General features: G+C 45.8%; 1 protein-coding gene across 1 annotated transcript in view; it reads right to left on the minus strand.

The window, feature by feature from the left end:
* fstl5 (follistatin-like 5) overlaps positions 1 to 12,864 on the minus strand; it is a 780,144-nt gene that overhangs the window by 489,416 nt on the left and 277,864 nt on the right. The window lies entirely within an intron of this gene.

Here is a 12,864-nt window from a genome sequence, read left to right on the forward strand (position 1 = left end):
GTGTCCTCTCGTAGCAGACATTTCCACCCTGGGAAAAAGCCTCAGAGTCCACCCGATCTATGCCTCTCAACATCTTATATACCTCTATTAGGTCTCTTCTCATCCTACGTCTCTCCAAGGAGAAAAGACTGAGCTCTCTCAGCCTATCCTCATAAGGCATGCCACTCAATCCAGGCAACATTCTTGTAAATCGCCTCTGCACCCTTTCAATCTTTTCCACATCCTTCCTGTAATGAGGCGACCAGAACTGAGCACAGTACTCCAAGTGGGGTCCGACGAGGGTCTTATATAGCTGCATCATTATCCCCAGACTCCTAAACTCAATCCCTCGATTGATAAAGGCCAGCACACCATAAGCCTTCTTAACCACCTCCTCCACCTGCGGGGCCGATTTTAGAGTCCTATGGACCCGGACCCCAAGATCCTTCTGATCCTCCACAGTACTAAGAGTCTTTCCCTTAATATTGTACTCCTTCATCCTATTTGACCTGTCAAAATGGACCACTACGCGTTTATCTGGGTTGAAGTCCATCTGCCACTTCTCCACCCAGTCTTGCATCCTATCTATGTCCCTCTGTAACTTCTGACATCCCTCCAGACTATCCACAACCCCACCAACCTTCGTGTCGTCGGCAAACTTACCAACCCATCCCTCCACTTCCTCATCCAGGTCATTTATGAAAATGACAAACAGCAAGGGTCCCAGAACAGATCCCTGGGGCACACCACTGGTGACCGACCTCCATTTAGAAAAAGACCCATCTCTCCACACTCTCTACCTCCTTTGGGCAAACCAGTTCTGGATCCACAGGGCAGCAGCCCCTTGGATCCCATGCCCTCTCACTTTTTCTAGAAGCCTTGCATGGGGGACCTTATCGAACGCCTTGCTAAAATCCATATAAACCACATCTACCGCTTTCCCTTCGTTAATGTGTTTAGTCACATTTTCGAAGAACTCCACCAGGCTTGTAAGGCATGATCTGCCTTTGACAAAGCCATGCTGAGTATTCTTGAGCATAATAAACCTCTCTAAATGCTCATAAATCTTGTCCCTCAGGATCTTCTCCATCAGCTTACCAACCACTGAGGTTAGACTCACCGGTCGGTAATTTCCTGGGCTATCCCTATTCCCCTTCTTGAAAATAGGAACCACATCCGCAATCCTCCAATCCTCCGGCACCTCTCCCATCTCCATCGACGACGCAAAGATCATCGCCAGAGGCTCTGCAACCTCTTCCCTCGTCTCCCACAGTAACCTGGGGTACATCCCATTCGGACCCGGCGACTTATCTTTCTTGATGCCATTCAAAGATTCCAGCACAACCTCTTTGTTAAAGTCCACATATTCAATCTTTTCAGTCCACCGCAAGCCCACAGTACATCCACCCATGTCCTTCTCTTCTGTGAAAACCGAGGCAAAATACTCATTAAGCACCTCTGCCATTTCTACTGGTTCCGTACAGATTTTCCCGCCTTCACCTTTTATAGGCCCTATTCCTTCACGTCTCATCCTTTTACTCTTCACATATTTATAGAACGCCTTAGAGTTTTCCTTAATTCTACTTGCCAAGGCCTTCTCGTGACCCCTTCTGGCTCTCCTAATTTCCTTCTTTAGTCCCTTCCTACAAGCCGTATACTCATCTAGATCCCTATCTTCACCAAGCTCTCTGAACCTTTTGTACGCTTTCCTTTTCTTCTTGACTAGGTCCCGCACAGCTTTCGTGCACCACGGTTCCTTTAGCCTACCAACTCCTCCCTGTCTGCTCGGAACATTGTCCTGTAGAACCCTGGACAGACATTCCTTGAAAAACTGCCACCTCTCTTCAGTACATTTCCCCGAGAATACCTCCTTCCAATTTACTCCTCTAATTTGCTGCCTTATGTCTTCATATTTCCCCTTACTCCATATAAACGCTTTCCTAGCTTGCCTGATCCTCTCTTTTTCCAATGCAAGCCTAAAGGAGATAGAGTTATGATCGCTATCCCCAAGATGCTCTCCCACTGAGAGATCTGACACCTGTCCAGGCTCATTGGTCAGTATCAGATCAAGTACAGCCTCTCCTCTTGTAGGATTGTCCACATGCTGTGTCAGGAAACCCTCCTGAACACACCTAACGAACTCCTCCCCATCCAATCCTCTTACCCTCGGGATATTCCAATCTATGTTTGGGAAATTAAAGTCTCCCATCACAACAACTCTGCTATTATTGCAACTCTCCAGGATCTGTTTTTAAGTTCAAAACTAAAGTCTTAAATATGAACAAAGTCAATTATGGAGGTGAGAAGACAAGTTGACAAAGGTAAATTGGTAATAAAAGATGGTAATAGATTACGGTAGTAGAAAATTTTAAGAAACAATTCATAATTCTAAAAAAATGTACATTCCCTTAACGAATAAGGATTCCAACAGAAAAGTTGTCCAACCAAGACTAACTAGAGAAGTTAAGAATAGTAATAGATTGAAAAAAAGGGATATATAGCCAAAAGAGACTGAGTATTGAGACTGGAGCATGGTAGGGTGACACAGTGGTTGGTGCTGCGGCCTCACAGTGCCAGGGACCCGGGTTCGATTCCCGGCTTGGGTCATTGTCTGTGTGGAGTCTGCACATTCCCCCCATGTCTGCACGGGTTTCCTCTGGATGTTCCGGTTTCCTCTCTCAGACTGAAAGACATGGTGGCTAGGTGCATTGGCCATGCTAAATTTTCCCTCACTATACCTGAACACGCACCAGAGTGTGGCAATTAGGGGATTTTCACAGTAACTTCATTGCGATGTTAATGTAAGCCTACTTATGACACTAATAAATAAACTTAGATTGAGAGGGTTTTAAAAGTGAGCAAAGCACAACCACAAATTTGATGAAGTTTGAGAAAATATGTGTAAGCAGGAATTAGAGAAAGAGTGCAAGAGCTCTGTCACTGCAGAAGATGCACTTCTCCATCTTCCACCCTAAACACGTTAAAGAAGCCATCCCCTACGGACAAGCCGTCCGTATACACAGGATCTGCTCGGATGAGGAGGATCGCAACTGACACCTCCAGACGCTGAAAGATGCCCTCATAAGAACAGGATATGGCGCTCGACTCATCGATCGACAGTTCCGACGCGCCACAGCGAAAAACCGCACCAACCTCCTCAGAAGACAAACACAGGACACGGTGGACAGAGTACGCTTCGTCGTCCAGTACTTCCCCGGAGCGGAGAAGCTACGGCATCTACTCCGGAGCCTTCAACATGTCATTGATGAAGACGAACATCTTGCCAAGGCCATTCCCACACCCCCACTTCTTGCCTTCAAACAACTGCACAACCTCAAACAGACCATTGTCCGCAGCAAACTACCCAGCCTTCAGGAGAACAGTGACCATGACACCACACAACCCTGCCACAGCAACCTCTGCAAGACGTGCCGGATCATCGACACGGATGCCATCATCTCACGTGAGAACACCATCTACCAGGTACACGGTACCTACTCTTGCAACTCGGCCAACGTTGTCTACCTGATACGCTGCAGGAAAGGATGTCCCGAGGCATGGTACATTGGGGAAACCACGCAGACGCTACAACAACAGATGAATGAACACCGCTCGACAATCACCAGGCAAAACTGTTCTCTTCCTGTGGGGGAACACTTCAGCGGTCACAGGCATTCGGCCTCTGATCTTCGGGTAAGCATTCTCCAAGGCGGCCTTCACGACACACGACAGCGCAGAGTCGCTGAGCAGAAACTGGTAGCCAAGTTCCACACACATGAGGACGGCCTAAACCGGGATCTTGGGTTTATGTCATACTATCAGTAACCCCCACAGCTTGCCTCCTGGACTTGCAGAATCTCACTGGCTGTCCTGTCTGGAGACAATACACATGTCTTTAACCTGTGCTTCATGCTCCCTCTACTCACATTGTCTGTATCTTTAAGACCTGGTTGGCTGTAGAGATTTGCATTTTAATCAGTATTCTGTAACTTGATTTTGTGTCTCTGTATGCCCTGTTTGAGAGCAGATATCTACTCCATCTGACGAAGGAGCAGCGCTCCGAAAGCTAATGGCACTTGCTACCAAATAAACCTGTTGGACTTTAACCTGGTGTTGTTAAAATTCTTACTGCAGAAGAAGTGAGATTCTAAAAATAAAATGCGGGTTCCTGAGAGACAGACAGGAGAAGTGATATTGGGTGTGTAAGGAAATAGGACAGACATCAGACAAATATTTTATCACAGTGGACGATAGAAAGAATGTATTGGGAATTGTGGTCGGTGGGGTATAGTTCAAAATCGAAAAATGCAAATTCACTGGTGAGAATCACGCTTTTCCAAACTCTCTGCATTTTAAGCCTGCACCACCATTCCCACTGACAGAGCGAGTGGGCTCAAGATCCTGCCATATTTTTTTGAAAAAGCATTTTCCATTTTATTTCTAAACATACAATATGATGACATAAATCATGCTGATCTGCATCATCTCATTTTGGACAATGACAACATTATGAAAATAGAGCAAGGCCCTGGTGACTTCTATCTCCAAAATCAGTCTCTTAAGAATTCCAATAAACAAAAGTATCAAAGTCACATGATTTTTGTGATTTTTCCTGATACAAGTATTCTTTCAAAATGTTCCAGGGAATGACAATGAAAGCTGATTTTCCAAGTTTGTGCTGTCACCAGAGGTTCTAGCTGCACGTCAGGAAATTGGAGCACACTTTCCACAATTTCTGTTCACTGACTTTAATGAACAGGAAATTGATGGCAACATGCTCACAATTACTCAATATGTGTGGGTAGCACATGAGATCGCTGGTGAATGCAGAAGGCTGAAACGTCAGAAGTATTCAGTGCTATGAAATATTTTTCTTAATCTATACAGAACTCTTCAATCTTGACAATGCCTGCAACAATAAGTTGGCCCTAATACTAAATACATACATGGAATTCACAGTTTTAGATGGACAAATTTGAAAGGGAGACACAGAGTACATTTTTTAAAATACAATTTTTGTTTCCTGTCAGATAAAAAAATTGGAGGTGTTAGAACTTTGAAAAAATATATAAAGAGCAGATCATAGATCATAGAATCTATGATCTGATAACATTAACAAAAAGAAAAGACAGGTTAATGTTTTATGTGTGGATCTTTTATCAGAATTGTAAAGCAACGGGAAGGTCAGGGTCCTGACTGCGCACAGGCCGAAGGTGCTCAGCAAAACGATCACCCAGTCTACGCTTGGTCTCTCTGATATAGAGGAGACCACATTGGGAGCAGCAAATGCAGAAGATCAAATTGAAAGAGGTGCAAGTGAAACGCTGCTTAACCTGGAATAAGTGTTTTGGACCTTGGATAGTAAGCATGGAAGATGTAAAGGGGCAGGTGTTACACCTTCTGCAATTGCCTGGGAAGGTGCCATGAGTGATGGGAGAGGTGTTGGGTATAATGGAGGAGTGGACTAGGTTATCCCGGAGGGAACGGTCTCTGCGGAATGCTGACAGAGGGAGTGAAGGGAAGATGTGTTTGCTGGTGGCATCACGCTGGAGTTGGCGAAAATGGCGGAGGATTATGCTTTGCATGCGGAGGCTGGTGGGGTGAAATGTGAGAACAAGGGTGACTCTATCCTTGTTCTGGGATGGAGGGGAGGAGGTGAGGGTCGTGGCGCGGGAAATGGACCGCATGCTGTTGAGGGCCCCGTCGACAACTGTAGGTGGGAATCCATGGTTGAGGAAAAAGGAGCACATATTTGAAGCACCACTTTGGAAAGTGGCATCATTGGAAAATGCGACGGAGGCGAAGGAGCTGAGAGAAAGGGATGGAATCCTTACAGGATGTAGGGTGTGAAGTGCTGTAGTCCAGATAGCTGTGGGAGTCAATGGACTTGTAGTGGAAACAGACATGGAGAGAATGTGCAAACTCCTGGTTAGCACCGCTGCCTCACAGCACCTGGGACCCGGGTTCAATTCCCGGCTTGGGTCACTGTCTGTGTGGAGTTTGTACATTCTCCTTGTATCTGCGTGAGTTTCCTCCAGATGCTCTGGTTTCCATCCACAGTGCAAAGATGTGCACGTTAGGTTGATTGGCCATGGTAAATTTGCCTTTAGCATCAGGGCGACTAATAGGGTAAATATGCGGGGTTGCAGGGATAGGGACTGGGTGGGATTGTAGTTGCTGCAGACTCGATGAGCCAAATGACCTCCTTCTGCACTATAGGGATTCTATTCTATGATACACACAGTCACCTGAGGCTGGATTTGAACCCGGGTCCCTGGTGCTGTGAGGCAGCAATGCTAACCACTGTGCCACCCACAGTATAGAGATAGGGATGTTTTGCTGCAGTTGTACTGAGCTTTGGTGAGGCCACACCTGGAGTATTGTGTGCAGTTTTAGTGTCCTTACCTGAGGAAGGATGGCCTTGCTAAAGCAGGAGTACAGCGAACATTTACCAGGCTGATTCCTGGGATGGCAAGTCTGTCACATGAGGAGAGACTAAGTCTGTTAGGATTATATTCACTGGAGTTTAGAAGAGTGAGAGGGGTCTCATAGAAACTTATAAAATTCTAACAGAGTTTCACAAGGTAGATTCAGAAAGAATGTTCCCAATGGTGGAGGAGTCCAGAACTAGGGCTCATAGTTTGAGGATAAGGGGTAAACCTTTTCGAACTGAGGCGAGGAGAAATTTCTTCACCCAAAGGGTGGTAAGTGTGTGGAATTCACTACCACCAAATGTAGTTGAGGCCAAAACGTTATCTGATTTCAAGAACAAATTAGATATAGCTCTTGGGGCTAAAGGAATCAAAGGATATGGGAGGAAGGCAGGGGATGAGGATATTGAATTCAATGATCAGCCATGATCAAGATGAATGGCGGAGCAGGCTCGAAGAGCCGAATGACCTCCTTCTGCCTCTAGTTTCTATGTTCCCATGTTTCTATGTGCTTAAAAGACGAGACTGCTTTGAAGGTTCCCAAACACACATACATCTTAATCTTCAGGGAGAGTTTTGGTAGTGCATGCGAAAGCTCCTTTTTACTTTTAAACGGGACACAGACTATTAAAATAGCTGCAGTAAATCATGTTACCTTTAAAGCTTTGAGATTCAGACATTCATTGGTCTCAAGATAATACATAATTAAACATGGACATTCACAACCATCTGGGGAATTTACAAATCCTTTGTTTATGGATGGATCAACACAATTGCAGCTGATCTGACTGCATGTGTCACCCTGGATAAAAGAGAACATCAAAACTCAATGTAAGACAGAGGCAAATGGATCCCATCAATGTTCCATTGTATCATGATGGTTTCCCTCATCCAGATTAGGCTGGGTGAATCTCAAGATATTAAAAAACAACATGGGATGATTCAAATCAACATACACCTCCCTTTGTTTGGAAAAAGGACTTTGAATTTATGTAAGTCGCAGGCTGAGGGAACCATTTTGTTGTTTGCTTATAAAACCAGCTGCTTGCAATCAGAGTTCCCCCAAAAGCCATTGAACCAGCCGCATGTCTGCCAGCAGCCAAGTTAATAATTGAGCCAAGGTAATTAACCTTGAAAGTGGGAGTCTCCATCCGAAAGAGCTTCACAACCAATTCTCCTGAAAGTCCACCTGCGAACCAAACTCCTAGACATTCCATTGTATGAAACCTCACAGCCTGCTGAGAATCTCTCAGATTACAAGGTCTTCACTTCACCTTTAAAACATCAACTGCATTGAAGACATGACATGAAAGAGATACTTGTCAGCTATAACAGTAAATTCCCTTTATCTGTATCTAATCTTTGTGTGTGTGAAGTGTGTATGAGACATACAAGTGAAAGGTTCCATTAAATTCAGGGTGTGTGATAATAAATAATTTTCTATCTTGTTAAAACTCAAAGCTAGCTGCTGGAATTATTAATTGGGACACCTACTCCATTGATAACAAAACACATACCTCTCACATATGAACATATTGATCGCAGGCAGTAAAAGCAAATATATAGAAACCACAGAACCATAGAAAATTACAGCTCAGAAACAGGCCTTTTGGCCCTTCTTGTCTGTGCCGAACCATTTTTTGCCTAGTCCCACTGACCTGCACTTGGACCATATCCCTCCACACACCTCTCATCCATGAACCCGTCCAAGTTTTTCTTAAATGTTAAAAGCATTTACCAATTTATCCGGCAGCTCATTCCACACTCCCACCACTCTCTGCGTGAAGAAGCCCCCCCTAATATTCCCTTTAAACTTTTCTCCTTTCACCCTTAACCCATGCCCTCTGGTTTTTTTCTCCCCTAGCCTCAGCCGAAAAAGCCTGCTTGCATTCACTCTATCTATACCCATCAAAATCTTATACACCTCTATCAAATCTCCCCTCTATCTTCTACGCTCCAGGGAATAAAGTCCCAACCTATTCAATCTCTCTCTGTAACTCAGCTTCTCAAGTCCCGGCAACATCCTTGTGAACCTTCTCTGCACTCTTTCAATCTTATTTACATCCTTCCTGTAGCTAGGTGACCAAGACTGTACACAATACTCCAAATTCGGCCTCACCAATGCCTTATATAACCTTACCATAACACTCCAACTTTTATACTCGATACTCCGATTTATAAAGGCCAATGTACCAAAGGCACTCTTTACGACCCTATCCACCTGTGACGTCACTTTTAGGGAATTCTGTACCTGTATTCCCAGATCCCTCTGTTCAACTGCACTCTTCAGAGTCCTACCATTTATCCTGTATGTTCTACTTTGGTTTGTCCTTCCAAAGTGCAATATCTCACACTTGTCTGCGTTAAGTTCCATTTGCCATTTTTCAGCCCAATTTTCTAGTTGGTCCAAATCCCTCTGCAAGCTTTGAAAACCTTCCTCACTGTCCACTACACCTCCAATCTTTGTATCATCAGCAAATTTGCTGATCCAATTTACCACATTATCATCCAGATCATTGATATAGATGACAAACAACAATGGACCCAACACCGATCCCTGCGGCACACCACTAGTCACAGGCCTCCACTCAGAGAAGCAATCCTCCACAACCACTCTCTGGCTTCTTCCATTGATGTGGAGATGCCGGCATTGGACTGGGGTAAACACAGTAACAGTTTTAACAACACCAGGCTAAAGTCCAACAGGTTTATTTGGTAGCAAATACCATTAGCTTTTGGAGCGCTGCTCCTTCGTCAGATGGAGTGGAAACCTGCTCTCAAACAGGGCACAGAGACACAAAATCAGTATTCTGTAACTTGATTTTGTGTCTCTGTGCCCTGTTTGAGAGCAGGTTTCCACTCCATCTGACGAAGGAGCAGCACTCCGAAAGCTAATGGTATTTGCTACCAAATAAACCTGTTGGACTTTAACCTGGTGTTGTTAAAACTGTCACTGTGTTCTTCCATTGATGTGGAGATGCCGGTGTTGGACTGGGTTGACCTGGTGTTGTGAGACTTCTTACTGTTCTTCCATTGAGCCAGTGTCTAATCCAATTTACTATCTCCCCATGTATACCCAGCGACTGAACCTTCCTAACTAACCTCCCACGAGGGACCTTGTCAAAGGCCTTGCTGAAATCCAGGTAGACAACATCCACCGCCTTCCCTTCATCCACTTTCCTGGTAACCTCCTCGAAAAACTAATAGATTGGTCAAACATGACCTACCACGCACAAAGCCATGTTGACTCTCCCTAATAAGTCCCTATCTATTCAAATATTTGTAGATCCTATCCCTTATCACACCTTCCAATAACTTGCCCACCACCGACGTCAAACTTACTGGCCTATAATTTCACGGATTTCTTTTGGAACCTTTTTTAAACAACGGAACAACATGAGCCACCCTCCAATCATCCGGCACCTCCCCCGTGAATACTGACATTTTAAATATGTCTGCCAGGGCCCCTGCAAGTTCAACACTAGCTTCCTTCAAGGTCCGTGGGAATACCCTGTCCGGTCCTGGGGATTTATCCACTGATTTGCCTCAAGACAGCAAGCACCTCCTCCCCTTTAATCTGTAAAGGTTCCATGACCTCCCTACCTGTTTGCCCTATTTCCGTAGACTCCATGCCAGTTTCCTCAGTAAATACGGATGCAAAAAAATCATTTAGTATCTCCCCCATCTCTTTTGGTTCCATACACAGTCTACCACTCTGGTCTTCAAGAGGACCAATTTTATCCCTCACTATCCTTTTGCTGCTAACATACCTATAGAAGCTCTTTGGATTTTCCTTCACTCTGTCTGCCAAAGCAACCTCATGTCTTCTTTTAGCCCTCCTCATTTCCCTCTTAAGTAGCTTCTTGCACTTTTTATACTCCTCAAGCATCTGATCTGTTCCTTGCTGCCTGTACATTTCATACAACTCTCTCTTCCTCTTAATCAGTGTTACAATCTCCCTCGAGAACCAAGGTTCCTTATTCCTATTTACTTTGCCTTTCATCTTGACAGGAACATACAAACTCTGCACTCTCAAAATTTCTCCTTTGAAGGCCTCCCACTTTCCATTTACATCCTTACCAGAGAACAGCCTGTGCCAATCCACACTTCCCAGATCCCTTCTCATTTAATCAAATTTGGCTTTTTCCAGTTCAGAACTTCAACCCGAGGACCAGATCTATCCTTATCCATGATCAGGTTGAAACTAATGGCATTATGATCACTGGATCCAAAGTGTTCCCTCACACTCACATCCATCACCTGCCCTAACTCATTTCCCAATAGGAGATCCAATATCGCATCGTCTCTAGTTGGCACCTCTATATACTGATGTAGAAAATTCTCCTGAACACATTTTAGAAACTCTACCCCGTCTAAACTTTTAACAGTATGCGAGTCCCAATCTATATGTGGAAAATTAAAATCCCCTACTATCACAACTTTGTGTTTCTTGCAGTTGTCAGCTATCTATCTCTCTGCTGATTTGCTCCTCCAATTCTTGCTGACTATTGGGTGGTCTATAATGCAACCCCATTAATGTGGTCATACCTTTCTTGTTTCTCAGCTCCACCCATAGGGCCTCTGTAGACAAGCTCCCTAATCTACCCTGCCTGAGTACCGCTGTAACATTTTCCCTGACCAACAATGCCACCCCCCACCTTTTATCCCTCTGCCTCTATCCCGCCTGAAACATTGGAACCCTGGAACATTGAGCTGCCAGTCCTGCCCCTCCTGTAGCCAAGTTTCACTAATGGCTATAATGTCATATTTCCATGTGTCTATCCACGCCTTCAGCTCATCTGCCTTCTCCACAATACTCCTGGCATTGAAATAGACACACCTCAAAAGATTATTACCACCACACTCTACTCTTCCATTTGTGATTTTGCTTGAACTAACCTGTCTTTTTACCTCTGCTCCACTATCTGCTCTGGCACTCTGGTTCCCATCCCCCTGCAAATCTAGTTTAAACGCTCCCCAATAACACTAGCAAACCTCCCTGCAAGTACGTTGGTCCCCTTGTAGTTTAGGTGTACGTCTCTCTTGTACAGGTCCCACCTGCCCCAGAAGTGGTCCCAATGATCCAAAAATCGGAAACCCTGCCCTCTACACCAGTTCCTCAGCCACGTGTTCATCCGCCCAAGCATCCTACTCCTACCCTCACTGGCACGTGGTACAGGTAGCAATCCTGAGATTACTACCCTCGGGGTCCTGCTTTTTAACTTCCTTCCAAGCTCTTTGTACTCACTCTTTAGGACCTCCTCACTCTTCCTACCTGCGTCATTTGTACCGATGTGTACCACGACATCTGGCTGATCATCTTCCCACTTTAGAATGCTGTGCACGCGATCAGAGACATCACTGACCTTGGCACCCGGGAGGCAACAAACCATGCGGGAGTCTCTGTCCCGACCACAGAACCTCCGGTCCGTACCTCTGACCATTGAGTCCCCTATCACTACCGCTCTCTTTTTCCTCCCACCCTTTTGCGCTGTAGAACCAGACTCAGTATCAGAGTTCTGGCTGTCGCAGCTTGTCCCGGGTAAAGCATCTCCCACAACAGTATATAGAGTGGAATTCTCCGAAAAAAATTTAAGTGCCGAATTTATGTAAAAACTGGAATAAATCCCGCTGCTTTTTTCAGCAGGACTTTCAAAATGAATCCCCCACACTCTGTGCATCACAGAGAGCCCTAGCGTGAATCATAATGAAAATCAGTAGGTGTGGCCTATTCCTGTTAGAACGGCCGGCATCACAATGCTGAGTGGGCCACTGTGCAGGTGCCGGTTGTCAAAGTGGAGATCCAAAGATCCAAAGATGTGTGGGTTAGATTGATTGGCCATGATAAATTGCCCCTTCGTGTCAGGGGGATGAGGAGGGTAAATATGTGGCGTTATGGGGATGAGACCTGGGTGGGATTGTTATCAGTGCAGGCTTGATGGGCCAAATGGCCTCCTTCTGCACTGTAGATTCTATGATTCTATGACTCTATGAGATTGGTGCAAGCGCAGTAGCCCCACACTGCTAATCTCCTGATTGCTGGCCAGCGATGCTCCCACACTGCTGCCTGTCCAAACCCCCCCCCCACTCCCTGATTGCTGGCCTCCCAGACGTGTCCGGGCCAGCCCCGATGCCACCTGCACCTCCCTCCCCAGCGCGCTTCACTCTCCACACCTCCCCACCTTTGCGGCAGTCCCAATTCTCCCCACTCTACCAACCCGCAATCCGACTCCCCCCCCACTTGCAGGCTGACTCCTTCCCCCTTTCCCCCCTGATGGACAGTGCCAAGGTGCCCCCAGGCATTGCCAGTTTGCCCCTTTGGGCAGTGCTAGGGGGCCAGGTTGGCACTGCCAATGTGGCAATGCCCAAGAGGCACCCCCTTAACCCCGTCCCTCTGCGGGGCCTCCATGGACCCCCTTCACTCCAAGGGGGTCGGGCCGCCAGCTCCCTGTTA

Source organism: Mustelus asterias, chromosome 1, assembly GCF_964213995.1.
Source record: "Mustelus asterias chromosome 1, sMusAst1.hap1.1, whole genome shotgun sequence".
Classification (NCBI taxonomy): Eukaryota; Metazoa; Chordata; class Chondrichthyes; order Carcharhiniformes; family Triakidae; genus Mustelus; species Mustelus asterias.